General features: G+C 42.6%; 1 protein-coding gene across 2 annotated transcripts in view; it reads left to right on the top strand.

The window, feature by feature from the left end:
- The window catches only part of BACH2 (BTB domain and CNC homolog 2), a 182,842-nt gene that overhangs the window by 92,570 nt on the left and 63,112 nt on the right, over nt 1–27,160 (top strand). For both annotated transcript variants that reach the window (XM_058836054.1, XM_058836056.1), the window contains one exon: nt 11,061–11,211. The gene's annotated coding sequence lies outside the window, so the exon portion shown is untranslated. The remainder of the gene's footprint in view (nt 1–11,060; nt 11,212–27,160) is intronic.

Here is a 27,160-nt window from a genome sequence, read left to right as displayed (position 1 = left end):
TTTCTTACTTCAAAGAAATTACTTGCCTGAGGATTTTTTTAAAGCACGACTTTCATTTAAACCCAATTCCACTCCATTCAAAAGAGTACAATTTTTGCAGATATGTGTGGTATTAGTTTCGTGTCCAACTATCCACCACAGTTAGGGAAATAGCAATCTAACATCATCTTCAGCCAGTAGATCGTTTCCTTTTCCCTTTTTATGCCATGTGTTTTATCTTTTCTTCTCCTTCACAGCTTTGGATTTAGTCTGTCTTCTTGTTTTAAAATCTGCTCTTGTATTACTCTCAGTACCCAGTGTTTAGACGGGTCCTCCTCCGTCTTCTCCAAAGCATACCAAGGTTCTCCTCCTATCTCATTCCTTGTATTTAAAAATTAGTGGCATGATGTGTAATCCAGGGATTACTGATATGCGCTGAGAGTTGTGCCTCCAGCAGTGCTGGGGATGTACTCCAGCTGCTGGTGGGTGCTCAGTCTGCAGCATCAGGCTGGAGTTACTGCCAGATAAAATACAAAAATTGGGCATTGTATCAGCAGCATAGTTCCAGTGGAGTCGTTTAGGTCTAAGGGTAAAAGCTAATACAGACATGGCCATTAATTTCTCACCCCTCCAGGGGCGTACGTCTAATTAAGTCCATATATACTATTGAGTGTTTCCAGTACTGTCCCCTTATTGGATAAATTATTGGTCCACTTAACAGAGCTCTGCATACAGCCCCAGCTCAGACACCTGGCTGATACCCATTGATCCTGGTCCTCCTGCCACAGTCATCTCCTCTTCATTTGCTTGCTAATGGAGTAGCCTGCTCTTTCTGTTAGAATCTCACATTGTCTCTCTAATTGGCTTCTTTTTTCTTTTGTCCTAATAATTTTGCTATTCCAGGGCAGATTCCCTGGCAGAAGACTCACAATATGGCAGTCTAACATCGCCCTTATCCTGGTAGTAGCAACCACCCTGTTTTGTGTCACCTTTTCTTCAGAAAACACCGCTAGAGGCAGTTGCAACCTCATTCGATCTTTCCCTATGTAGAAGATGTGAAAATACCTAATGAATCATTTTGGGGAGGTGTGACCTTGTGGGATGCAGACGTGTGGGAGTGTTTATTTGTTGCAAGCATCAGAAGGGGAATCCCTCCGTTATCCAAGTACCCATGGCAAAAGGTGGGAAATCAGCGTGCTCTGAAGTTTCACTATACCTTGATTCTTCTCCCATCTCTCTCTTGCTGGAAGGTAGTTAATTTTGGAAACATGCACAGAGAAGAAAAGCAGCATGTAAATTCCCAGGATTTCCTTTGGGGGAGAGATCCCGCAGGGGAAGGAGGGAACTCTTTTAATAATCTTTGCAGCACTTAATCCCAAGAAAGTGAAATAAAATCAGCACTTCCACTGAGAGTCGGCAGCGTATTTTCTGTAACAAGACCAGTTTTTCGTTTCTTTGTAGTACAGTCTGATTAAGACTGTATCAAGTTGATTGAGGAGAGCGAAATCTGGTTTTGACAGATGTTTCCCATGATCTGAAGAATACAAACACTCCTGCAAGATGACAGACGGCATGTTTACATAAGAATTTTTTTTTTTTTTTTAATTAAAAAGAAACCAACAAAAACACACAAACACAAAGCAACATTTGGATCAGTCATTCTGATCAAGGCAGTGTCAATTATTAGGCTGTAAAGGGAACTGATGACTCAACTTGGGCACAGTGCTGCGGCGATCTCCGATTTTCGGTTTCATAACCGATTCTTTTCAGGAATGCTTTTCATTCATACCTGATGTTTAAATGTGTCTCTGGGAGCATGTATCACTTTGTGATGGGGATGTGAGAGACTGGTGTCTGCATGCTTCGAGTGATTGGGCAGAATTTGGGAGGCATTCCTATACTTTGGTGGGATGCCTGGTGGGAGAAGGGTCCTCTGACACGTCGCGTAGTGCATTCGTACCTGCATATCGCCAGTGTTGTTACCATGGTAAATTTTATAGATAAGTTCACATCAGTAAAATCGAAAAGTACTTTGATTCAGAAAGTGAAATGTTTTGATGAAATCCCATGCTTAGTAATTCCAGCGAGTGCACTTGTTAAAGCGGGTGAGTCAGAAATGGAAATGCAAAGCATTTCTCTGAACGGTGCCCGGAAATCAGCTTTGAAAACTGAAACAAAGCCCCAGCCACAATTTTATCTATTTACCTAACAATTTTAGATCTGTGAAAATCCCTTTTTCTTTGGGATACATTTTGATTCCTCTCTTGTAGTGCTGGTGCAATCCTTAGGCTGGATGATCAACCATGTCAGGACTATCTTGGTGTGTCTGACTTGTTCGGTTTAAAAAATTGAGTGTCCTGTTAGTGGCTTCATTGCCTCTGGTGCTGCCATATTCTGTCATGGCTTGTGGTGGAAGTTGGTGGAAATGTAAGTCGTCAGGATGGGATGTTGTAATATTTGAGTTAATTTTACACTGAGGAAGAAAACCAAGGGAATTGAGTGGAGTCAGTTAATTGCTTATTACCCAATGCATAAATCACATATATATAGATACATTTATGTATGTATGTATGTATGTATGTATGTATGTATGTATGTATGTATGTATACAGCACATATCTGACTGTTCTGGCACAAAAAACTCCTTGGTTTGGGGCTGGCTGCTCCCCAGCTTAGCATGGAGAGGCTTCAGTGGTCACAAGCCCCTCTGTTTGCCGGAACATAGCCCTCCATCTGTATGGAGAGGGCAGAAGGGGGTCATGAGTGTTTTCATGTTAGTAGTGGTTGTCTTCCTGCAAAAAAACTTAAAAATCATCATACTGAGTGATAGATAGCAACATTCATTTCCTCCTGCAGCTTTCTTCTCTGCTGACATCTTGGTACCTCTTGCTTATCCTTGCTGGATGCTTTGGACCTATCACTGCCTCAGCATAGGGACTGACTGCTTTTCTGGCAGCTGTAGTGTGGTCTGAGGCCCATCAATGTAAATCATGGTGGAGGAGGACAAAGTAATAGATGTGTTTAAAGGACTTGCAATTCCCCCGGCAAGGCTGGTAAAGTAGAGCTCATTTCAAAGAGAAGGCAGTTTGGTGATTTTTCTTAATTACTGTTTACCTAAATAAATAAATAATGCATATTCATGGCTTTAACTAGAGTAAGTTGTGTTGAAATGTTTACCTCTCCCGAGGATAGTTATTAAGGGTGGGGTGTGGGGTGCAGCAATTAATAATAAAACATTTAGATGAGATTACAGAATGTTCTGATTGGAATAGTAAACATTATGCTAGAAATAAAAGCAAATAAAGCTATCTTGAATTAGAAAAACATGAATACTATGCTATCTGAAGAAACATGCTGAACAGAAGCAGTTTGGGTGAAGGGGCCATGCCCTCGTAGCTCTTCAATATCACAGGGAGGCTTCTTCAGTCTAAAAAGTGTCCCCATGGAAGAAAGCCCCTCCATTCCTGTCTGGGATAAAGATGATACAAATATTGGCATCCACACAGATTAGTGTGGCAGATGTAACACCTGTCAGCACCACTTTGAGGCTGGGGTCCATTGATTCTTTAACCATGCAATGGAAAGTATTTCACCTGTTTGTATCAGTAGTAAACAAAACCTTCATTTGCATTGTGAACCTCCTCCCTCCTCTATTTGCACATCCCTTTGAATGAAATTCTTTGCTCAGCTGAGAGTTTGAAATTTGGACTCATCCTTTCATATCTTTTGGCTGCGGTTCCTTATCTGGTTAATCAGATCAAAGAGTGCCAGTGATGTGTTCAAAGATTCTTGTGACAGCTGTGTACCATTAGGCTGAATGATTAAAAAAAAAACATAATTGTAGTTTAGCGCAGTAAATACAGATTGGTCTTTCAGTTTAACATATGGTTGCAGGCAAACTGAGCCTTTGACAAAAGACCTGATGCTTTAACCCAATGCAGACAAAGCTGGTTTGCCCCCAGGCCCACCTGCCTCCAGCTGTTATGGGCCAGCAGAGGAGTGTGATCAAGCAATGGGTGTATCTGTCCTGTTGCACTAGGTTGGGGGTGAAAAATAAAATAGGGGATGGGCAGAAAGTATGTAGGGAGCACCAAAGTAGCCTGTGCAGATCATTAGCCTCAAAGCTCCTCGTAAAACTGGGGTGGGCTCTCTCTTCTCATCAAGCTGTCCCTTTGCAAGCAGCTGCCCTTTCTGGGCCATTTCATAACTTAGGCATCTTTTGGGGATGAAGGCTTCCAGACTCTCTCATCTAGACCAAACAGATCCCTTCTAAAGTAGCTTCACAAGTGCTAGAATGCTTGCTGGCACCTAGCACACCAGGAGTGCTGCTGGCATGTCTCCTGGACTCCCTCTCATCTAGAAACCGAAATGCGGCTTCTCTTTCACTGGAAGTGCAGTCTGACTATTAGCTATGGTGGAGTCTTTGCTTGTGTCAGTCACTAGTGCAAGTCTCTGGCTGTTCTCTGAAACAGAGCAAGATGTTGAGGAACAGGCACTGGTGGATGGGCTGTCTTGTTCCCAGCACAGGTGGAGGGAAGGTCCCATTCACTTCAGTCCTTGTGAGGCATTTTCACAACTGTTTTTTTCTGGCTGATAAATTTCCTTCAACCACATTTTGTTTCTCACTTCAATGGATAAACCTTTTCCCTGACCCATCTGCCTGCTCTGTAGGATCTATGAGTGCTGTCTGTATCCCAGAAGATGAGGGTGCTAATGGTGGCGCAAGGTGTCCTGTTGGTCCATCTCTCCTGTAGCAGAGGGATGTGGTTTTATAAACATGTGCATTTTCCCCATTGGAAGAATCATTCTGGGCTACAGACAGGATTTCTTTGGAGCAGAAATACCCAGTTCCATCTTCACCTTTTTTTTCTCCTAAGGGTTTCTGGGAGTTCCAGCTGCTTGCCTTCTGGCAAAGCCAGTGGCAGCAAGGCAGCCAGAGCTTCGCACGGGGGTTTTGCAGGTTGAGAACATGTTGCACACATGGAGTGCACAGCACAGTAAACCCGATATCAGCTTGCAACTAATTATCTCTGTATAAAAATTCCCCTGCTCGCCGTTTTGCCGTTAGAGGCTCGCTGGTAAGATTTATGACTCTGGCTAAAATGAAGTACCATTTCCTTTTTCTCAGCATTACTCTGCGTGGCCTCTCTGGCTTTTCTAGTTAGAAAGACCTGAGTTCACCCAAGAGGGAACATATTTTTGAACCTCTTTCCCATCACCATTCTGCCTTTCTCTTTTTATATTTTTAACAACCACTGAAGATTACCCAATTTCAGGTCTTTTGACTTTCCCCTGCTTGGAGTGAGGATGGAGACAGAGAAGCTTCTTCAAGGCAGATGCAGAATTTGCCCACTTTCAGCCCTACCACAGTTTGCTCAGGCAAGACGTGTGCATCCATCAGTGTGGGCTCCCCTCTTCATAGTCTGCAGCAACAATTACATCCAGGATTTATATGACCTAAAGGATAATTTCCTCACTTCATGCTGTAACGTGGGGGACCAGCTGTACAGCTGGAGGAAAAATTCTTTCTCCTGCCATTATGTTGCACATGTATGTCCTCCTTCCACAGGATGATGAAAAGGAGACCACTGACTGAACTTTCTGAACTTGTAAATGTATGCTGACTTCATCCAAAATCACCTTAAAATTAGTTTGTGTGACACTGTAAGACAGTAGTGGTTTTTTTTTTTTCTGAGTACGGAGGGAAAAAAGGGAGCAGTGTTGAGCTGCTGCCATCTCTTCCCAGTTGCAGTTAGATGTAGTTATTTTTGTATTAGAGCTTGGAGGAAAACCGGTAGAGATGCCAGAAAAACCTTCCCAAAACAAACATTTGTGTTAATACTTAAATATTGTTCATCTTTCGCAGCATTTACTTATCTGTTTCCCACATGCTGAACCTTATGGGAAGTTTTTGTGGTTGACTGTGGCCTGTTCTTTCATTCTGTATGTTAACTGTTTTCTCAATTTGCAACTTTTAAAAGAAATCAGCAGTAAAAGTCTGACCATGATAGTCATTCAACACGGGAACATCTTTTTGGCATGGCAGGGGTGTGTTTTTGTGGGTAACGTGTTGGGTCAGGAGTCCTAGAGCATTAACCCAGCAAGCTGTGTCATTTTGTGATGACCTGGGAAGCATTCTTACCCGAGAGAACCAGCGTTGGCTAGTCTGGTATCAGCTTCCAACATGCCAGACTGAGGGACACCAGTTTCATCCTCATCACTGAACCATCTCATTTTCTCCTGTCTGCATGTGTGTTCACCATAATTTCCAGCCCTTAAGGGGAAATAAGCTAGGTATCTGAATTTTCATCAGATCTGACACAAAGTATTAGGCTGTGGCTTTTGCTGTCTGTTGGTTTTACTGCATAGGACATAAATATTCAACTCGTGTCATCTGATAAAGTTGCTGGGGAGGGGGTTTTTCTCACAGAATATATTAACTTTCCTTTCACACCTAGCCATTCTTTCATGAGTCATAACCCCAAGATAAAATATTTTCGATGGTGGCTTTAAGTCAAGTATATTCCAATGAGAAAATCATTCAGGTTTTACATAAAAAGATTTACAAGTTCCTGTGGCAATACTCTTGAACTACAGCCTTATGCCTTCTCCTAGCCCTGTCTGGTTGATGTGTCACAGACTTAACTGCAACCAGAGGGCAAGGAAGGGTGGAAAATTCTCACTATGCACTATTCCCCAGCTGCTGTAAAGGTTTTCTGTTTAAGCCTGGTTGGTTTTGTTAAGTGTAGGTGGTAAAAATCCAGTTTGCAGACTCTGGAGCACTCCAGGGCAGCAGCATCAACTGCCTTCCCCTGCAGCCAGTCAGCCAGCAACAGTTGTCTTGAGGTTCTTCTGGTGACTTCAGTCATAGTTTCTAGCTAGGGTGGTTCCTCACATTGTCTTGCCATTACCTGAGGGAATAGCTCAATCTCATCTCTGACTGTTGACACAGCTCAGCCAGATAGGGATGCACTGCAGAGCTGGTCATGTCAGCACTGGGATGGGTGGGTACCTCCCTGTTTGTGGTCCACACCTCCTTGGTTGTGTTGGTTTTCGGCATCCTGCCTTTGGACGCTGGGGAAGAAGCCCTTCTGACTCCTGTTTTGGCTGCCCCTGGTTAAACAGTGCACGTGGGAACAAGCAGGAGTGATAGATGAGCACATTCTTTCCCTTTGGAAGAGCTACGCAGGTTATTATGAGGAAATAAGGTGCACTGAGGGTGAAGCAGACCCTTGTGTCTCTTTTGTGACATAGGTATCCATATCATCTTGGGTTTAATTTACACATTTCAGGGAGAGATCATGCATTAGATGTCAGGAGCACTGCAAATGCCTTCTCAGCCTCAGGCGACCCTTCAAGCTACAAATGTTCCAATGAAGCTGTTTCAACCAGAAAGAAGTTACATACAAAACGTAAGGAAAACACATTTGCTGATCTGTGATAGTATTGCATGTAACAAAGCGGGATCCTTGACTTCACAGGGATCAATTTCTGCACATATTTGTGAAAGCAGCATCATTGCACTCCACCAAGTGAGGCACTGCTTCAGAAAACACCAACTCTGTTTGCACACCTGTGCTTACCTCTCCCAGCTTGCAGGTGCTCAGCCTTCCTTAAATATTTTTTTAACTCCTGTGCACATCTGACAGAAGCTCACCAACTTGTCTACTTGTGGGTCATTTTACTTAGCCCTCATTTTATCCACATATGCTGAACATAAGGATAAAAAACCCACTGTGCATTTGTTGCATTTGTTACTCACTTCCTTCATGGCCCACCCAGCACCTCTGGTTTTCTTGAGCACAACTACACAATTTTGTGTGTCTGAAACAACTTTTGTGATAAGTGGAGTAATACCCAGGTACATTCGTCCTGCCCTTCTTAATTCACCTTTCTTGGTTTGTTTGTTGCAAACAGAAGAACTTGCCAGTTTTCCTCCTCTTAAGCATTAAAGCCCTATTGAAAACAAAACCTGTCCTTTGAACACCCTCTATAACAGAAATCCAAACTGGAAGGTGTTTTATTGAAGCAAATGGTTTTTCAGCTTCATGCATTCTTCTGCCAGTTAAAATGTCTGGTGTGTCTTCCTTTACATTTGCATTCCTCAGTGCTAATTTCAGCTACCAGAAGGGCACTGGAAGCCATCAGAAAGGGGGAAAGAATGGGTAACATGGTTGAAAAATGTACAAGAGGTTGTTAAATAATGCAATTAAAAAAAAAAAAAAATCAAACAGATTTACTAAATCCAGTTGGAAGTATTATTATTTTTCTATATTTCTTTGCAAGCTGTTAAGGCGGATGATTCTTTTTAGAATAAATATAAGTTTTTTCTTGCAACCTCCAAGACTGCAGGGGCTGGGTCTTCAAGCTGGTGTAGGACAGTGATTTTGTGGCCTCTCATGACCCTGTTAACTGATGGCCCACATGTGCAGGTCTGTGCTGAGAGCTGAAACCTTGATGTGAGCAAGCCTTGGAGCAGAGAGTACATCTTACCCTGCCTAAAATCCAGCTCTTCCTAATGCTGTAAACCTGGCTGATCAGCCTTTTAAGCTGCTGAAATTCCTCTGCAGTAGGTGCAACGTTGGCTCTTCACATGAACTCAGTTTTTATGTATTCCTTTAAGTTTGCAGCTGTAATAACAGCTTTGCCTTTAATAATTTGCCTGTTTCAGGAAAAGTCTTTTGTCGAATGGAAAGCATGAAGAAGCCCTCGTGCTGAGCGTAGGCGGGGGTTAAGTTTCATTCTACCCTAAGCTGACCCCTGGGCAGAGAGATTCCTGCTTTAGTCTTTTAGATCATGTGTAAAACCTGATGCTGGCTGGATCATCCCGCATAGGGCAAGAATATCTGGGGGACATGGGGAGAGGTATGGAGTGAGACATTTGCAGAAGGGAATGAAATGTTTGGGATGCAGCCTCATGCTTTCTACAGCAGTGAACATCAATCAGTCCTTCTCAGAAAAGCTTCAGTGGTGCTAAAATTCTTTCCCCTTCCCGCCCCTTTTTTTTTTTTCTGGTTTGCCTATTCCCAACTTCTGTTTATTCTCATTTTCTTCTGATACGCTGTGGCATGTGCAATTTTCGCTTGGGAAACTAACTTATCGTTGAAAACACAGAGGCTTCCCTGGTTTTAGTCCTTTGGCCACTGAGCAAGCAACAGTTATTTTTGTTCTACCAGTGATTTATTACTGAGCAGATTTAGAGTTTATATTTTTAGGTTTATAGGCAATTTAGATAATGTATATTTGTGACCATAAATATTTGGTACTCTTATAGTCTGTCAGTGAATGTTATGCCCAGTTGGAGAAAACTGTATAAAGAGATTGTGCATTGTGCTCCTAGCACAGCCTTGTGATTCTTTTCAAGTAACTAATTAGGTAATCCTTAAAGGTAGCAAGAGTTTGAGCATCTGTTGGTAAACCATCTAGGAGGGTTCCATCCAGAGGAAATAACTTGCTTTTTGTAAGTGAACCAATTCCCCACCAGACTTGGTGTAAAATTCAGTAGGATCACTGCTCAGAAAATATTCAACCATTTTTACCAGGAACAGCATACTTAGAAAAATAACCAAATCCCTCTCATTTGCACTGTGTTTTGGGATTTTTTTCCCCCACACACACTTTTTTATGGAGTCATAAACAGGCATTAGTCAAAAACAGATGTAGCAGACATCTCTTGAGAAACCAGAAGTTTTACTGAAGAGTTGATTTTGCAAGATTTTAAAAAAATATTAGTAGTTTAAAAAAAAAAATCTAAACTTTTGGGGTTTATTTTCCTTTTCCTCACCTCCCTCTTTATCTAGCTTTAACTTGTGGTAATTCTGCAGGCACAGCCTTTGCAGTGATCCTATAAAGACAGATACATGCCACTGCTTGTACTGCTGCTGTCCCCTTCTGTTCAAAAGAAGACCATCTTCCTTTCCACTCCCAGTTGCCAACTTCACTCAAGTAAATAGTAGTTAAGCATTCCAATGTTTTTTCCAGGAAAACAGTAAAGTGTTGGGCACTGGCAACTTGAAAATCCCTGAAAACCCACTGAAAACTTGAGAACCCCTGTAGCTTAAAGCTAATTACTTCTCCTTCCACAAGTATTTCCTCTCCAACCACTTCGGAGTGTGACCGCTTCCTTGATAGATGGGGGAAGCCTTTTCCAGAGTCTGGGATTTGGATTGTGGGCACTGTGGGATCTGGGCTGTGTGGTGATTCTGGGACTTGGCTGCTGGGGGTTTCATCCCCTCCTCCAGCCCCCTGGTCTCAGCCCTGCTCTCACCAGCCTTCTCCACCCCAGAGTGCCTCCCCTCCAGGGACTGAGCCCTGAGCCCCTGGCACAAAGGTGACAGCACAGTGAATTTTCCGTGGGCAGATGAACATTTCATTCTCTCTCCAGTTTTCTTTTGACATGGACTGGTGTGACAGGTGGCTTTTTGCTTTAGGGTGGCTGCAGGATTATGACATACACTGCATCAACCGAGGGATACCAAATTATGCTGATGGTGTTTCTTCTCTGAAGCTCCCCAGAGTAAAGGAGAAACAAAGGAACAAATTTTGTGTTCCTAGCTTAAATTCCTTGATAAAATCAATGCAAAGCTTTGACAAAAGCCAGTATTAATTACTGTATAAAGCCCACTAGATTTGCTGGTTTTGTTATAACTCCTTTCTGGTGTGATGTGCAATTTCATAGAACTGTAGGGTGATTTTGGTTGAGATTTAAAGCTAACCTGGCTCCAACCCATTCCAACCCATACAGAATTCCGTAGTATGTATGCATAACAATGCACATACCTGTGGTGTGATCTGGTAGAATAGTCACAAAGATGTTAGTTTATCTGCTTGGTAATTCTTTTCAGCAGCCTCATACTATACGAACGGAAGGAAAACATGGTCTTTGTAGGAAGGTATCTACAGCATAAAGCTTTGAGGAACTGTGGACATAAATTAGTTGTCATGTTTGGCATAAAGACATTCTATATTTAAGAAAAAAGATGCCCCAATGCATTTTTTAGAATCAGAAGGAAAAAACAAAGAGGTGTTTGTGAAGATTCAGTGCTTGATTTTTTTTAATTCTTGCCTTCATTTTATTTTAGGTTGCTCCAACTGAGTTGCCAGAACACTGTCCTGCAGAACTTTTGAGGGTCACTTCTTAATGGATTGCTGCAGCCTCTTAATTTCTCCATTGATCCTGTTCCCTGCATCGTGAGAATATTTTAGCCAGCACAGAACCTAGAAAAGTTACATGTAAGTCATGATTCCAATTCTTTTCTATTTAAAGAAAAAAACGAAAGAAAAAAGGAAAGAAAAAAAGATCTTGGGGAAGCAAGGTAGAGGCAGTAAATATCACACTTTAGAAAAACACAGTAAAAGCTGTAATTCAACTGCAAACATTAGGTGGTGAATAAATTGTTATTGAAGTAGTTACTTGCTTTTTTAACCTAAATAGTGATTGTCATTTTGACGGCTTTTCTAAGTGTTCTGCTACTACAGTAAACCATGGCAAGAAGTACTTAAAATAGCTCTACTCGCCCCGTTGCTCTAAGTACGCTTTGTTTTTCTCTGCAACGGGCTGGTTGTGTGAACACTTACCTTGGTGTGCTCTGGCAAGGCTGCACGTGCTCTGTGTGAGTTTGGAGGCCATCATCTGCCCAGCAGGACTGCAGGCACCCTTCTGTTTGTCCCATGATAAAACCCATATCCTTCTGCTTTCGGGTTCCTGGAATATTTCCCTTGGAGGAGCCCTGGTGCTGCTTTATCCTTCAGCCTGCTGCCCCAAAAGGGTCTGTAAGCATCAGAAGTATCTTCATTGCTACCTCCAGCTTCTTCCAAGTGGAATTAAGTGCTTCACCTGACTGTAGGAGGGTAAAGAAAGTTGTGCATAGATCTACTAGGGACAGATTGAGGGGACTGCAGATCCCTTCCTAACTTCTCAGACAGGGTAGTATTCCCCAGTGCTTGTTGTGCTTGAGTATTTCACCCAAGATGGGGAGCAGCTTATGGTCCTGTGCACATATTTCATCCGTGATCCCACAATGACTGAGTCTTCCTCTGAAACACTCCATAGCACAGCCTGGCTTAGAATAATAGATTTGGCGCTTTGCAGTTTGTCAGCAGTTCTAGCCATAATTCTGGTTTCTGAGGTAGAAGAAGCTTCTGGACCACTCTAAGGATGGCATGGATGCGATGGTCTGTGCTCTGTGGAGGGTGGGACACCCCAGAGCTGACAAGTTTGGGAAGAGGCTTGAATGCAACTTAATTTCATTGTTTTTTGAAACAAAACCAAAACTCTTTGTGGTTAAGGGGTTTTTATCTTCAGGATGGTGGTACAGAGCAGCTTGACAAAAGGAGGTAATACAGAATCATGGTTCACAGTGTGGCACTGTGCATGTTCCTGCCCGTGTTTGTTCACTGCAGTAACAAATGCATATGATGCAGTTTAGTCAGAACAGGTCAGTGAAGTAGACCACTCCTTACTGGTCAGTTTTTCCTGAATGCTTACTAATACCATTTTTAATCTTAGGAACTGATCGGTAATACTATTTCTAAATAATATGAGTGTTTTGGGAATGAAGCATTTACATTAGAAGTACACCTTTTATTGAGGTACTTTATTTGCTTATGTGACACTAAAATATGTATTTAAAACAAGAAAGGTCTACTGCAAAAGGAGGATAGTGTTTTTTAATGCATATGGAAATTCAGTTTTTAAAGACAGGAATTTTTTTCTCTGATGCGATGGGTATCAGCAAAAACAATGATGAAGTCATAGGCAGTGGAGAAAGTCTGGGTAGTAACAGAATTCACTGTCAAAGATGCCTTACAAGGTGTGAGTTTGATTTAGTTTTCCAAAAAAGGGAGAGTGTTGCCATTTCCTTGAGGGTCTGGCATTCTCTGCTGCAGTTATTAATCAAATCCCCCTTAGCAGGAATCGTCTGACTAGGAGAAAAATTTTGGATCTGGCTTGAAATTTGTTTTTAGTGCTTGTCTTTAGGGAAGAAGACTTGAAAATATGAGTTGTAACAGCTAGGCAGGCAGAAAAAGCTTTTTTCTGTTTTTCATTAGTCCTACTTAGCACTATTCCCATGAGGTTTGCAAGCCTTATTCACAATTTTTTGCAGGCTTTTCTCATGATGTTTGAAAAGCTTATCATTAGGCATCTTGCAAATTCACTATTAAAAACACTTCCAGAGGAACTATCTTCAAAAATATCATCCTTGTTGGGGGACTTGAAAAAGCAGACAAAAATGGGTAAGAAAAACCCTCTCTCATTCCAAGAATTGCATAGGAAGTTTTGTCTTGCTTTTAGCTGTGCTACAAATAATCAGACATCTCCTTTTCAAGGGACAAAATCAGGTCTGAGGACCAAATGAACTTGAAAACCAGTGTGAGGATATAGGAGCCATCATCAAATATATGCCTTTCCTTTTTTTTTCCTTTCTTCTTTCTCTTTTGACTGTGGTTATATGCTTGAGCTGTGCATCATTTTTAAAACATGGTGTGTACTCTAGCTCCTAGAAAACCCATGCATCACCTCACAGGCTGTTGGCTGGGGTTGCACCCATCGTGTGTGCAGATCCATGCCGGCACAGGTAGACATGAGGGCAAGCTGCCCGTTGCTTATTTGATTTCTCAGTGTTTCCCATTGTCTGGCTGTTTTCGATGACAGACTCTGCTTGTAACAATTACCTCGTTATAGCAATTTGCATAGAAAGAAGCAGACTTTCACTTGTTAATTAGCCCTGCTGGAAAGAGCAGTTGCACAAGGTTGACCCAGCTCTAACAACCACATTCTTGTTTGCTTTTCCCAGGGTGCAGTGGGATAAACAAGTACACCCTTCCCCCCTTCCATTTATTATTTTGTTTCTATAGGACTACTAGGATGCTGATTGATAAAATCTCCATTAAAATAGTTCTTACTGATGTGTGAGTTCAAAGCAGAATGTCCCTTGCTTGCTCTGACGGAACATATTGCAAAACCCTGTTACAGTGCATGTGCCAAGATAGTAAAGAAAATCTCATTTCTCCAGGTTCTCTGGGAATTAATCCTGGGTAGGTTAGACTGAGTGTATTGTAATGTGGGAGTACAGCGGTCGGGGAGAAGCTGTGCTCTGCTGAGCGGCTCTGTCCATTTGTTATCCCAAACAGTCACAAATGACAGAGAATGTACAGAGCTGTGTCTTGGAGCAGCTGCTGGGGCAGGGCTGCTGACATTCTAGTGGAGGCAGGTGATTATTCCTAGCAGTTTCCACACTCTGCTCACATTTCTCCTTTTGTTTTAGCCTGGTGTGTTTTCCTTTAAAAGCAGCAAAAATAGCATCCAAATCAATGTCCTTCTCATAAAAAGACCAGATTTGTACTGCTTATCCAATGTAGTGAATTCAGCAAGGGCCTATAATTGGTTTACACAGGATAAAAAAATAAGGCAACCTAAAACTCAGAGTTCTGTACAGAAATTTCATATTTGCTAGGTATGAGTTCTTCAGAGTATTTTTAAAAAATTTAGAAAGATTTCTTGAAATCTATCCTATGCCGATCTCTAGGGAGATGTAAATAATGTGAAATTTTAAATATGCAGATATTGGTGGTTAAATGTCTGTCACCCGCCTACCACCACAGCCTGTGAAAAATGTAACTTTTTTTAAATCTGCACTTAAAGGTAAGATAATTCAGAATTCAGAAGAAAAGCAGATTTCTGATGGCAAAATTGTATCATTTTGGACACTGACTTACCAAACACTCCTAACCATCAGTAGCAAATCCTCTTCCCAAGTGCCATGAGCATACCTGAGGACATTGACAGGTTTGTCTTACTGGATGAGAGATGTGGCCATGTCTGCATTTTATGTTTTTTCTGGTACATTTTCCTGCTGGAGTGCTGTTTTCACAGGGGCAAAAGCACTTTCTTGTCCATTTAATGGTACTGGCATATCAGGACTCTAGACCTTTTGCCACCAGTGTGTGAAGCGTCTCCTGCCTTGGGGACCCTGACAGCTTCCTGTGGCATCCCGTGCATTGGCCACTGCCAGCAGCTCTGTCAGTCCCTTGATGTGATCGGGTGCTTCTCAGCACTGTCAGTGCCTCTCCACCTCACCAGGCTGGTGGCCAGGGACAGCTTGTGATACAAATACATCCGTTGACTAAATATCATTCTATTTATAAGTGCAGATGTGTGCGTATATATAAAAATCAAACATACATATTTATCAAAGTAACATATATGTATGTGTGTGTGTATGAATACGATTTTTTAAATAACATATGTATCTGGACAAATACATGGCCTGAGGAGTGCAGGTGTGGCTACCTCTCGCCTAGCTGCCACTGACCACAGGTTTGTTTGTTCGTCACGCCGGCGGTGCCACGGGCTGCGTGGGCACGCGGCGTCATTGATCTGTTTACTCGGCGTTTCCCGTGGGGCCGCCGTGTTGTGGCCAGGACTTTTATTTCTTGCTGTGGCAGGTGACAGCGCGGGTGTGTGTGTGTGTGTGTGTGTGTGTGCCAGCCCAAGGGACTGAGTCACAGCCCTCCCTCCGCCCGGGGCAGCGGCACTTCCCCTTTCCCCATCTCCGCAGGACATCTTACCAGCCTGTACACTGCTGCGCTTTTTTTATTTTTATTTTTTTTTACAGAAAAGCCCGAGACATGGGGACAGTGAGACCAACTTTCTCTGTAACCCAAACCAGTGAAAAGTAAAATCCATCCATCTCACCACATCAGTTTTGTTTTCACTGCTGGCTCAACCTCTCCTCTCCCTCTGGCAGAGCCCTGCACAGTCATTCAGTGCCCGGCTTGGGGGTGGTGTGGTTGTTAGCTCAGTGGTGTATGACCCATTTATTTTCATAATACTTAGATACCCGCGCTTCTGCGGCGTTCAGCACACGGGTCCTGCGACCTAGATCCTCGGCAGAAAAGCACACACCTGATTCCAGCAGCGCGCGTGGAGAGCAGCCGGCTCTGCCCCTGCCTTGTCAGGAGCTGCAGGAAGGTGGTGTGCTTTTGGGTCTAGCGGGCAATTGATGAGCAAGGGCAGGTAAAGGTACATTTTTCTGGAGCCAGCACTTTGTCTTCGATCATTTAGTTAAATATTGATTGCAAGCTGGTAGGACATGTTTCCTGTTATGATGTACAAAGAGCTGAGACCTAAAAGCGTTCTATTGGATCGTTTTCTTGCTATAATAACCTGCACTTTCCACGACAGCAAAATGATTAATGGCATGAGATTGTTAACTCTCAACATCTCCAGGCATGGCATCACCCTCGTGTTGGGTCTGGTCTTAAGACTTAAGACCTTTTTTCCTTTATTTCTTTTTTACTCAGTTGAATTAGTTTTCTGCAGGTTTTCAGATGATAATTAGGTTCATGCTTGTGTTACTTTCTGTAAGTGGAAAGAATCAGACATAGGACACACAGGAGAGTAAACTGGCATCATAGTAGACCTGAGAGTTTTAGGTATAAAATTAAAGGGTAATTTACAAAGTGACTTGAAGTAAAGTGGATCTAAACACAATGAAATCATCCTTGACAGCAATTTGTTTGAAGTTCTTCTACTGTTATGAGTGTAAAGGGATTTTTTTTTTTAATTGCCAGTTTCTGGGTAGAGTATTCAGCATAATTTCTCACAGGTAAGTGAAGCATTAACTCCTTGTACCTCAGTAGTTTGGACGGTGGGGGAAGAAACTGAGAGTTATGGGGAAGCACCTTCTCTACTTCATCATTTGAAAATCAGTCAGTGGTCAGCTAGCTTAGAGAAGGACTTTACCAGGGACACTGGTACTGGGAAAAAGGTATGAAAATCCAGCAGAATCCTGGACAGTAGAAAAGCACAGTATGTGAAAAGTTGTCTTCAATGTTTCACAGAATATAATGGCACTCTAGATATAAACTGGAGAAAAAAAAGTAACAGCGGCTAGTTTGCATTCCTTGTTCAGATGAGCCATGAGTTTTGGGGCTTTTACATTTATATACTTTTGCTGTAGGTGTTGGATGTGTGGGTGGCCACGAAAAAGCAGTGGTTACAATAAGATTTTCCATTTATTGCCCTTTGTGTACAACTAAAAATAAGATTCAAATGCTTCAGCATTTGTGGAGCAAGCATAATATTTCTCTGAGCTCTGATGACTGGCTTGCCTGCAGCTTCGGCTCTGTCTGGTGGGTGAGTCCTGGGTTTTAATGCTTGTAAATGGGTCTGTGTTGGAAGGAGAGTCAGAGCTTACTTGTGGTGTGGTCTGGCTATGTTAATTCATCAACTTCTTACTGGAAAAGAAATAGAAAAAGTAGTTAGGTTTAGTACATGAGTTAAAGGTGGTGATGAAAGAATTTTGGAAGCAGAATTGTTCTGCTGTCTGGAAAAAGCAGCTTTGGAGAGGACTGAAAGATCTTTAAAGTCAAAACTTTCAAAACTTCAGTGGTGTACCTTGAATTGTTGATCCAGAACTTCATCTTCTGGCAAAGAAAAAGCAAAGGAGAAAAAAAAAAAGGAAATCTATATAAATCTGCTGAGCTCAAGAAAAAAATTCTCAGGGTGAACTTTTGGCAGATAAAATCCTTTTGGTTTGCTTTTAGCGTGACTGTTGAAATACACTGTGTGATGCTTTTCCAGGTAGTTGCACTGGTTAGGAATCCACTAAACCAGTTGTGGTATCTTGAACTACTAAATGTGTTCTGACCACATTAATTGATATGTCAGCTTGTGGCCAAGAGAAATATTGAAGAGAGATGTTAGTGTATGTGGGGAAATTTGTAGCTTCATGGTGTCAGCTTTGGTGCTGTCCCAGCTTCACTCATTAAGTAGCTGTGGCATTTCCAGAGAATGAGTGTGCCTGTGCGTGTCAGGCTTCTCGGTCTGATGTCGTTCTTGTGATGGATGAGAGGAGAGAGCATCTATCCAAGAGCTGCAGGACCCACGGTAGAGCCTGAAAACTTGCTTTCTGCTGTGTGGCAACTTAAGTATCACTGCTTTCTTGTCACTTCGTGCTCTTCTCAGCTTTGCCAGGCTTTGCAGGGTAGCAGAGGTGTTGGTCTTGAGAATCGGGCTTTATAAGACAATAGGTTTTCCCTCTGAGTAACACCACGTGGTGCAGAGGATGTGGGGTGCTGGGGGCACTTAGAGGTGCACGCATTTGTTCCATGGACTAGTCACGCTGTCAATGGTGAGTCTTTCATTAGGCAATATGAAATCCCTTTGAATTAGCTTGGTGTAGTCCTCCCTCTCTTCCTAGGAGAGCTCAGTGCCTGTCATTGCTGCCTCACTTTTGCCTTTTTGCTGAAATGCTCCTTTCTGCTTTTACATCTGTGGCTGCATGTTGGACCGGCTCTTGCCAGCAATGGCAAGAGAGCTGATACAGTAATCAAGACTTAAAATATTTCGGATGGGAAGGGGCAAAACTTGAGCAGTTATTAGTTTCCCCCACAGTAGCTGCTGCAGGGAATTACATTACCTCTGTTATAATAACCTGCATGTCTCAGTCCTGTAGGTGCTCAGATGCTGACAAGGGGCGTAATCATTTGCTGTAATATTTTTCTGTGGAATTTTCCCTTTTTCAGTACAGTTGTAGAGGTGTTGTTTTTTTTTTTTCTCCCCACCCACCCTTCTTTTTCTACTGCTGTGCCTGCTGCAGGTAAGTTCAAACCTGATGGCTTTGAAGATAATGACAGGAGAGAGTACAGCATGTGCGTCATGTGGCAGCGGCACTCCTGCGCCGATCACTGCTGCTGCGCTTTCCAGCGGGATGAGACATGCTGGACTCTTCCAGGGGTATCGCCACACAGGCTATTTTTAGAGATGGCACATTGGGTGCATTGTGCAACTATCAGTACCCACTGCTGAGCTCTTCATTTTTTCCCTTGTATGGTGATGAGGTTTTTAAGGTGTTTGCCTTTCTCTTGAAGAGGTAGAAGGATCTCTTTTTGATTTTTTTAACTACTTGTAGAGCTGCTCCAGGGAATCTGTGAAGTTGTATTTTCTGTACACAGTTTGAAGGGAACAGTCCTACCTGTGGCCACTAAATTAGGATTAGTGCAAGTGACACAAACAATGTGGTTGAGATTTTCAGCTGAAGAGCTCTAACAACCATTTGGGTTGCAGAGCAGAACTGCTACCTTGGGAAACCCCCGGCTTGTTTTTGGTTTGTTGTTTTTTTTTTAACTTTACCACAGAAAACAAGCTGTACTCGGACATTTTTACGGTTGTCATAAACTCTTTCTGTGGCTCTCAGCTTCTGCAGTCCATTGAACAGCCACCTCATGCTGTACTGTGAGACAGTGGCAGCAGCAGATGCCTTGGGGATGTGGTGCAGCCTCACAGTGGGAGCAGAGCTGGACACAGAAGTTGACTGGTGGCTTCTGCCCATCGCTGCTGGAGGAGCAGGGCTGGCCAGTCTCCTTATTGCATTGCTCAAATAATGCAAAAACATTAGCAATGGAGATTTGCTGTAATGGTGTATTTTAAGTGTGTCTCTGCTCTGCCAGCTTCACTTTTAATGCACTCGGTTAAGGAATGCTTTGGAGGTTGCTGCTAATGGATGAATCTCTCAGAAAATTGGAATTTTGAAATAAGATTGACACTTTGGAGTGAGAAATATAAATCTAATGAGAGTATTTCAGCAGAGGTTTGTAATTAGGAATGAATGGGGGGAATTTGTACGCGCAGTCTGCAGAAGGGCACAATGGAAGGTGAAATTGCACCCTCTGCGCTGAATGAGGGATGAAAGCCAATGTATCAGTGTCATGGCATGACAGTGTAGAGTATAAATGATACTGTCACTGAGTGCTGCAGAAGGTATCAAGGGAATTCCACTCCAGTAAATTACATTACTTAGACAGACCTGAAGGCATTGTGTCTGAATGATTGGAGGGAAAAAAGGTTGTCAGCATAAAGCAGAAGATATTACAGAACAACTGGCTGGAGGCTTGGAAAGCAGTGTTTTTCTGATGTTTACCATGCAAAGCTTTTCAGGTGCTATTTAAATTTCTTTTTTTTGTTGAATTACAAATGTATTGATGAAGCAAAAGTATTTTTTGAGATGGTGTTTGGAGTGGATACCAGCCTGAATCAAAAGGTGTGAGCATGCACAGCTCCCATTTTTTCATTAGGAATTAGGACTTCTTCAGACTTGAGAAAAATCTCATCATGTGTTCCCAGTTCATGCATTGTTTTTTAATGCATTTCTTCATTTCACCAAGGACTTCCTTTTTGGCCTGGATTTTGCTTGTAAGGGTATTTGTAGCATAGATTTGTGGAGAGAGATGGGTTCTTACTGTTCTCACTAGCAGTGAGGGGCTGGACTGTGGTGAGCAGCAGCAGATCATGGGACAGAAACTTTAAGGTCTCCTTTAGAGGCGTGGTGAGGTCCATGATGTGAGCAGGTAGGAGCATGATGGTCATGGTGACAATGCAGCAAAAATCCAGATATTTACCCTTTCAGCATGTGTGCGCTAATGTAACACAGTGTGTTAACTAAAACACACTGTTCTGCTTTTTGCTCACCAAACCCCACTGCTAACACCCGCCACAGTGATACTGTTGAGTGGAATAGTTATTTCTCAGTATTTTATTCTCTGCAACGACCTACTACATCCACCCGCACAGGGACAGTACCTTAGAGATGCATTTAACTACTTCTCTGTCTCTGACTTCACACACAGACAACACCTACAAGCTGCTGTAATTTCCTAGTTTGCTCATGGGTGAGACAGCCCAGCTCCTACAGTTCTCCCAAAATGCTGCTTGATGGTAAAACATCTGTTCCCCAAAGATGCTGCATTTCATCCTGTGGAACATAGTAAGTTCAGCTTGTCTTGGGGCTTCTTGTAAAACTTCAGCAGTCTTTGTCCTTCTTAAAAACACAATTTCTCACTTGTCTACTCATAAAAAATATCACTGAAATTATATTCTATAAGTAATGATAAGGAGGGAGTGGGCTCTGTTCCTCCTTTCCAAAACTTGATTTTTGGCAAAGCTCACACAAGGCAGGAGGATGGACATGCAACACCGTTTTAGCAGTCTCTAGAACAGGCTTCTCTGCATGGAAAGGGTGATTCAAGTTGTGGGAGCATTAACCAGGAAATATGGCCAAACTGAAGTGTACTGACTCTAGGAAGGTAGCAGTTCAAATGCTCCCATGGAAAGGTTTCAGCCCCTACAGCCTGTAGCTGGAAACCAAAGCATCAAACCCACAAACTGTGTGGAAAAGTAGTCAGGCATCTGTGTAAAAGAAGATGCCTTGTGTGGGATGGGATTCAATAGTAGAGCAATTTAGTAGTGGGTCCTGATCATAGCCAAAGGTGAGTGGGAGGAAGCAAAATGCAATTTCTGTCTATACCTCCCTCATTAGAACTGGTTTGGAGTAGTCCAGCGTGTAGGACTCTGCCTGTCTGTCTGGATAAAAAAGGGATTTTTGACATTAGAGATGTAAAGTTCGTCCTTAGACCATCATGTCATGGGAAACTACTATGCCTGCTTGAGCACCTGTTCGTAGTAGTATTAAATATCTGGTGTCACTCACTTCTCCTGTGGTATTTTGTGTCAAAAGCTGGCATTTTGACACATCTGTTTTTTTGCATGTTGGGAAAGCATGCAAAAAACCATTTTTCTATGATTTAGAAAACCATATTCTTGTATTTAGTGTTATTCCTGTGATCATGATCAGCTGTGTTTTCAAAATGTGGTTCTCTGTAGTCATCCATTAATCCACAGAAAGTCCATTAGTTCTCACAGCCCTAGCTACTCATATGAGGCCATTTTCCTCTTCCCATACTTGGTCCTGCAGCATGAGTGTCTATAACTAGGACCTGTGAAGTCACCAGGGCCACTCAGGCAAGCGATAGGTGCAAAACTGGAATTTGCATGCTGCCAAGTAGTGTGATTACAAGAGTGGGATAGAGCAGGAGAAGGAATGACCAAAGTATGCCTTAGGGAAGACTGGGAGACTAAGCAGTATTGCTTTAAGTGAGAGATATTGAGCCTGCTCAGTCAGATTGGTGTCCCCTGACAAATGTATGTTGTTGTGTAAATGGCTCCCTGCAGTCCCAGAAGACTATCACTATCTCCTCCTATCTTGTACAGTGAATTTCTAAATAATCAATCTTGGTGCAGGAAAGCTGCGGTTTAGTAAGTGTAGCTTGCTAACGAGTCAGTGGTTTAATCTTAATTCTCACTCCTCGTGCTTTTGATAACACAGGACTATAAAGTTTGACATTGTAGAATCTTCTCTATAAATTCCAATTTGCTTGCCAAAAACTCAGCCTATTATTTTCAATTCCCCTCTTATCATTAGTGTTATTAAACTGACGATTGATGTGTAAAAACTGCCATTTGCATGAAGTTCACAAAACTGCAATAAAAGACACTTTTGTTCTGACTTGGTAAGGAAAGAGAAAAAAAAGCAGCTAAATAATGCTAGTTCTAACAGCAGAGATGTTCATATAAAGACATGTTCTGAACAATGAGATCATTTATCCATGTATGACATAAATACATTGGAATTTAAATAATGAGAGATCTTGTGAAATGCAGCAAATCGCACACCACTGGCATTGTGAAGTTTCCCTTCTCTAAAGCCCTGTTCTCAGGGAAAAGCAGCTTTACTTTTGCTTTGAAAATCCATTATCATAAGCCTTATTTAAAAAAGCGTTTGTCGTAGTGCAATATTAAAGCAATTTTATACCCTAAGAGCAGCTCTTTCGTAAGGTAAAATGCAATCCCATGTGTGTATGTAATTGCGGTTTATAATACTTCTTACAGCCCTAATTTTCCCAAAATTAAGAAAACCACTAACCTTTTTAGGCTTTCCTTTTCCTAATTGTTTTTTGTTCTCCCTGTCTTTCTTTCACAAAATATTCTTTTTTTAAAATCCATGCTCAGGAGATTAAAAAAAAAAAAAAAAAAGCACAGAACGCTCTCTAGATTCATTGCAAAACACTGCTTGAAGGAAGCATTTTAAGAGTTTAGGTTAAAAAGTTTCTGCTTCTTTTAAACTACATGGGTGACACTGCTATTTTGGGAGACCATACCATCTGCTTGTTAACCAAAAAGCAGGGAAGATATTCCTAGTTCTAGTATAGATTTTTGGGTTGATTCCACATAAAATTCCCAACTGATCTCCACTTGTGTTTGCCCCCTCTATAAGCTGAGGAGAACAAGGCCACTCATCTCTTCTGTCACAGCTCCCAAGGTAAAGATGCTCAGCTTGTGGTCCTGAGTAAGATATAGTTGTTTACAACAGGCACAGTCCATCGAGATGTGTGAGGTCCCTAATTCTTCGTGTCGCAAAAGCTATGACAAGGAGTAAAAGAGCAATATAGTGCCCAGCCCCTGATGTGCCACAGGTGACTGCTACCTGTGGATGAAGAAGAAGATGTTTGGGGGAGGCTTGGTTGGCTTCTGTTGGGGGATCTGATTTTTTTGTTTGTGTTTGAATAAGAAAGAGGGAGGACACATTTTCTGGGGTTTTGCTTACTTTTTGGGGTAAAAAGAGGCAGAAGGACAAGATTTCCTAGCCCACAGATCAGCCATCTACCAGGTGGTGCGGGTGGAAAAAGTGCAGGAGCTCGAGAGGACAGTAAGACTGTCCTTCCCTCAGTGGAGAGGAATGGCAGGACTTGCAGTGCAGATGTATTGAAGGAAAAGGTTGACATGAGTAGGAGCAAGGTGGAGTCTATGTATTTTGTCTGGTGAGTCTGTGGAAGTGGCACAGCGGAACATGCAAATGTGAGATGTTACTGTGGTCCTCCGTAGGTGATGAAGACATTTGTCTGAGACTGGAAAGATTTAAGTCTATATTATATTGCCGGAGTATCTGCAAATACATATGTATCATCGTAACAGTATCTTCCTGACTGGCAAAATGTTTCATCCAATCTCTGTTGACAGAAAAGATTGCCTACTGATAATTGCTTTGCTTAAGTGTCTGATAATATGCCAGAAATGAGAGCATTCTCTGTTAGGTCATCTTTAATTATGCATGTACCACCTGTCAGCTTTAAATCTGGAGAAGATTAGTTTTCTCATTGGGTTTAGAGTAGGGAAGAGCCTTCAACAAGAGGACTAGGCTGTTGCAAACAGTGTCTATGGGGGAGTTTCACAAGCAGTCTCCTCATCATTCCTAGTCATGGATACCGCTGTTGGCACATGCGGAAATATTTGAAATATTGCCTAAGCTTGCTGCCGTAGTGATGGGTTTCGCAGGAAGAGGATTTCAGACCATCTGTTGCGTTTTCTAGTTTTCATCTTTCCCCATTTCAAAGGGAGAGGGAGCGCTGAGGTGGGGGAGGACACATGGCAAGTCGTGGCTCCTTTGGCAATGCTGGGGATAAATCCCCCCAAAAGCCATGTGAGGAGGTCATTCACTTGCCGCTGGTGAAAGTTCATAATAAAACTGGTCAGGCCAGTACAGACATGCCAAGTTAATAGGATGAAAAATTATGAGGATAGGTGCTTTCAGAAAACCCTAACAGAGAGAGATGGTAAAGATCTCTGAGGATATTAAATTAACGGGGTTGTTATTACCAAGCCTAGTTAGGATATTGAAAATTATGTTGGAGAATAAATTTATCTTTGTACAGAGTAGGGAGGCAGTAATCGTTTGGGAATAGTTGAAGAGATTTTCAGTTAATGGGAGAATACTAGCTGTTTATTTGGTACAGTAATAGATGTAAAGAATCTCCTTGGTTTTCTGGTCTCCTTTACTCCAAGGCCAGTGTGGTTGGTTGTTCTCTGAAATGCATCGTTTGCACCAGGTCTTTATTAAACTTCTCACCTGCTTTTGGCAGAAGAGAACATGACTTGAACTGCTAAATGTCGCTCCTGCTGCTCCTTGCCTACGTATCTGAGTGGCCAGTGCTTCCCTCTCTCTGGGATTTTGGTTTTCCAGCTTCTCTCATCACTGCCTCAGCTTCCTGGAAAGAATTCCTCAGTTACACTGGTTAGCTGACGCTGATCATTTTTCTTGGTAATACCTTCAGCCAGAGCTATTTCTGAAAATCTGGGATTTGGAACAGTAGGTCAATTTGTAAAACAACGAGCGAAGAGGGACAGATGGCTGTGGCTACGAGAGCATGTTTCTGTTCATCTCCATTTGGCTTTTGCTGATGCTTCGTTGTTGCACGAGCATTTGAAGCTGTCGCTTTGCATTGGTTAAGTGGTTGTTGCTCCTTTGCTTGAAAGACTGGCCTGTGGCACTTGTCATGTCCCCCAGTCTGCTCCAGTGGGGCTCCAGGGCAGGCTGCCTCTGCAGAAGCTTGCAGTGCCTTTGCACCCAAGGACGTGGAAAGGGTTTGCAAGAGGAGTGGATTTTCTGCTTGGAAATCTGGCTGTGTTTCTCCTGACTTTTTCTCCCAGGAGCTGCACTGGGCGAGGCTTTCCTGATGATTCCTTTGCTCAGGGTAAGGTTGCTGGGCTCGCCTTTCTTTGTTACTCCTGTGTAAATGATTACACTTCTCCATCCTATGTTGTGCTGCTGGATTTTGCTCAGTTCTTAGACGGATTCTGATTGATTCAGACTTGCTTGCTTCTGTCTCTCTGAGTAGCGGTGCCAGTAGCATCACCTCGACAGAGCCAAATTTTTCAGACCTGAAATGGAAAAGCGTGGGGGTGTGCCACAACCCCTTTTTCCTTGCTTGTGATTCATTCAACCCTTTGTTCCACCCTCCTATTTCATGCTGGAGGGATCTCCAGTCTTGCAGTGGTCACTGGAAGACATCTCTTTTGTACAGGCTCCTTCATTAAATACAAGGGCACATGCATCCCGTTAACCCGGTACTGCTGCTGAGCTGTGCAGCACCACTGGGCGCTGCAGGAGATGTCCTGTTCACTGGTCTGAGGAGCAGCCATACTTAACTGAACATAGTACGTTGCTTTTGTCTCTGGAAAAAGGGACAACTAGATGAGATTTAAGAATATCCATAAGAATTGAACTACTTACTTCAAACCATCTGAGCTCTTTTGGCTTGAGAGATATGGCTTACATAGTCCTCAGATCACATCTGGTCCTGAGAGCTCTTCCTTGTCCTATATTTTACAAATGATTGCTTAAACTATCTAGAGCAGTTTCTCTGGAAAACCTTCCTATTCTCAAACTCAGGATGTCCTATCTAATGACTACCTCCCTCTTTTCTCTCCTGGACTCTTAATTGGAGTTTGTCCACTGCTTTAGTCACAGGAGGGGCTTCAGCTATCATCTCCATTTCTCACAGGGGCACTCATTTAACAGGCCTCTTGTAACCTTTGGTGTGTTGCTGGTTTTAGGCATCATGTGTTTTCTCTCCATTTTCACTCTTTTGGAAACACTACAATAAAACTCTTCACATGTCAGATTTAGTATCTGTTGTAGCAAAGGCTTCCTACAGTATTCATACTTTTCCTTGGTTGATAGTGAAGCTGGTGAAATTCAGAGTGATGTGTTTACATTGAGCTATCTGACTGTATACACTGCTAATTTTAAGAGGAAGGGAAACCTTCCTTGGGATAATTAGTTTTGCTATGTTTATAGACATGATCTTCTTGACTCCGAGGCGGCTGCTGACAGCTGGTATTACAAGAGTTTATTGGGAGTCCCATGGTCCATGTGTCCTTATGTATATACAGCACAGACAAGATGAAGTCAGGGAGAGATAATGAAGGCGGTGATGCTAAACCCACTAGCAGTGCCCAGTAGTGAAGCATTTGAACAGCCAATGTGAGCCAAATTCCAGCTCCTGTCTATGCTGTAATGATCAGGAAAATCACCTTGTCCTTTAACAGATTTTACCAATCTGGTTGAGCAGCCAAGTCAGTGGAATCATTTCTTCTTGCTGCCCTGGCAGTGAAGAACACAAGCTCTTAAATCAGGAGGTTTGCCTGTGGCCCACCAGCACATGAGGGTGCTGCTGCATGTCTCTTCATGCCCTTCTGAGGCGTAGGGGCAGAGCAGTGTGTGGGTCGTGTAAGTGCCACCATCAGGTTTTGTGGTCTTTCCACCAAAAGTCAGGTCGCAACACAGTGTTGAAGATCGACGGTAAATACACACACAACCTTCTCGAGAAGTTCAAGTGGGCAATCAGAGTGCAGCAAGTGGCTGCTTTTACACTTTGGTTACAGAGTTACAGGTTACAGATTCTGGAGGGATTTCAAGGAAACCTCTTTGTAGCAGGAAGCTGCTGCTCTAGGCAGCTCTTTCGATGAAGGAGCTGCGCCTTCTGCGCCTGGTGCCTCTTTCCC

The sequence above is a fragment of the Poecile atricapillus genome, chromosome 3, assembly GCF_030490865.1.
Source record: "Poecile atricapillus isolate bPoeAtr1 chromosome 3, bPoeAtr1.hap1, whole genome shotgun sequence".
In the NCBI taxonomy this organism is placed as follows: domain Eukaryota; kingdom Metazoa; phylum Chordata; class Aves; order Passeriformes; family Paridae; genus Poecile; species Poecile atricapillus.
Note: the sequence above shows the minus strand (reverse complement) of the source record. Positions and strands in the feature narration are given on the sequence as shown.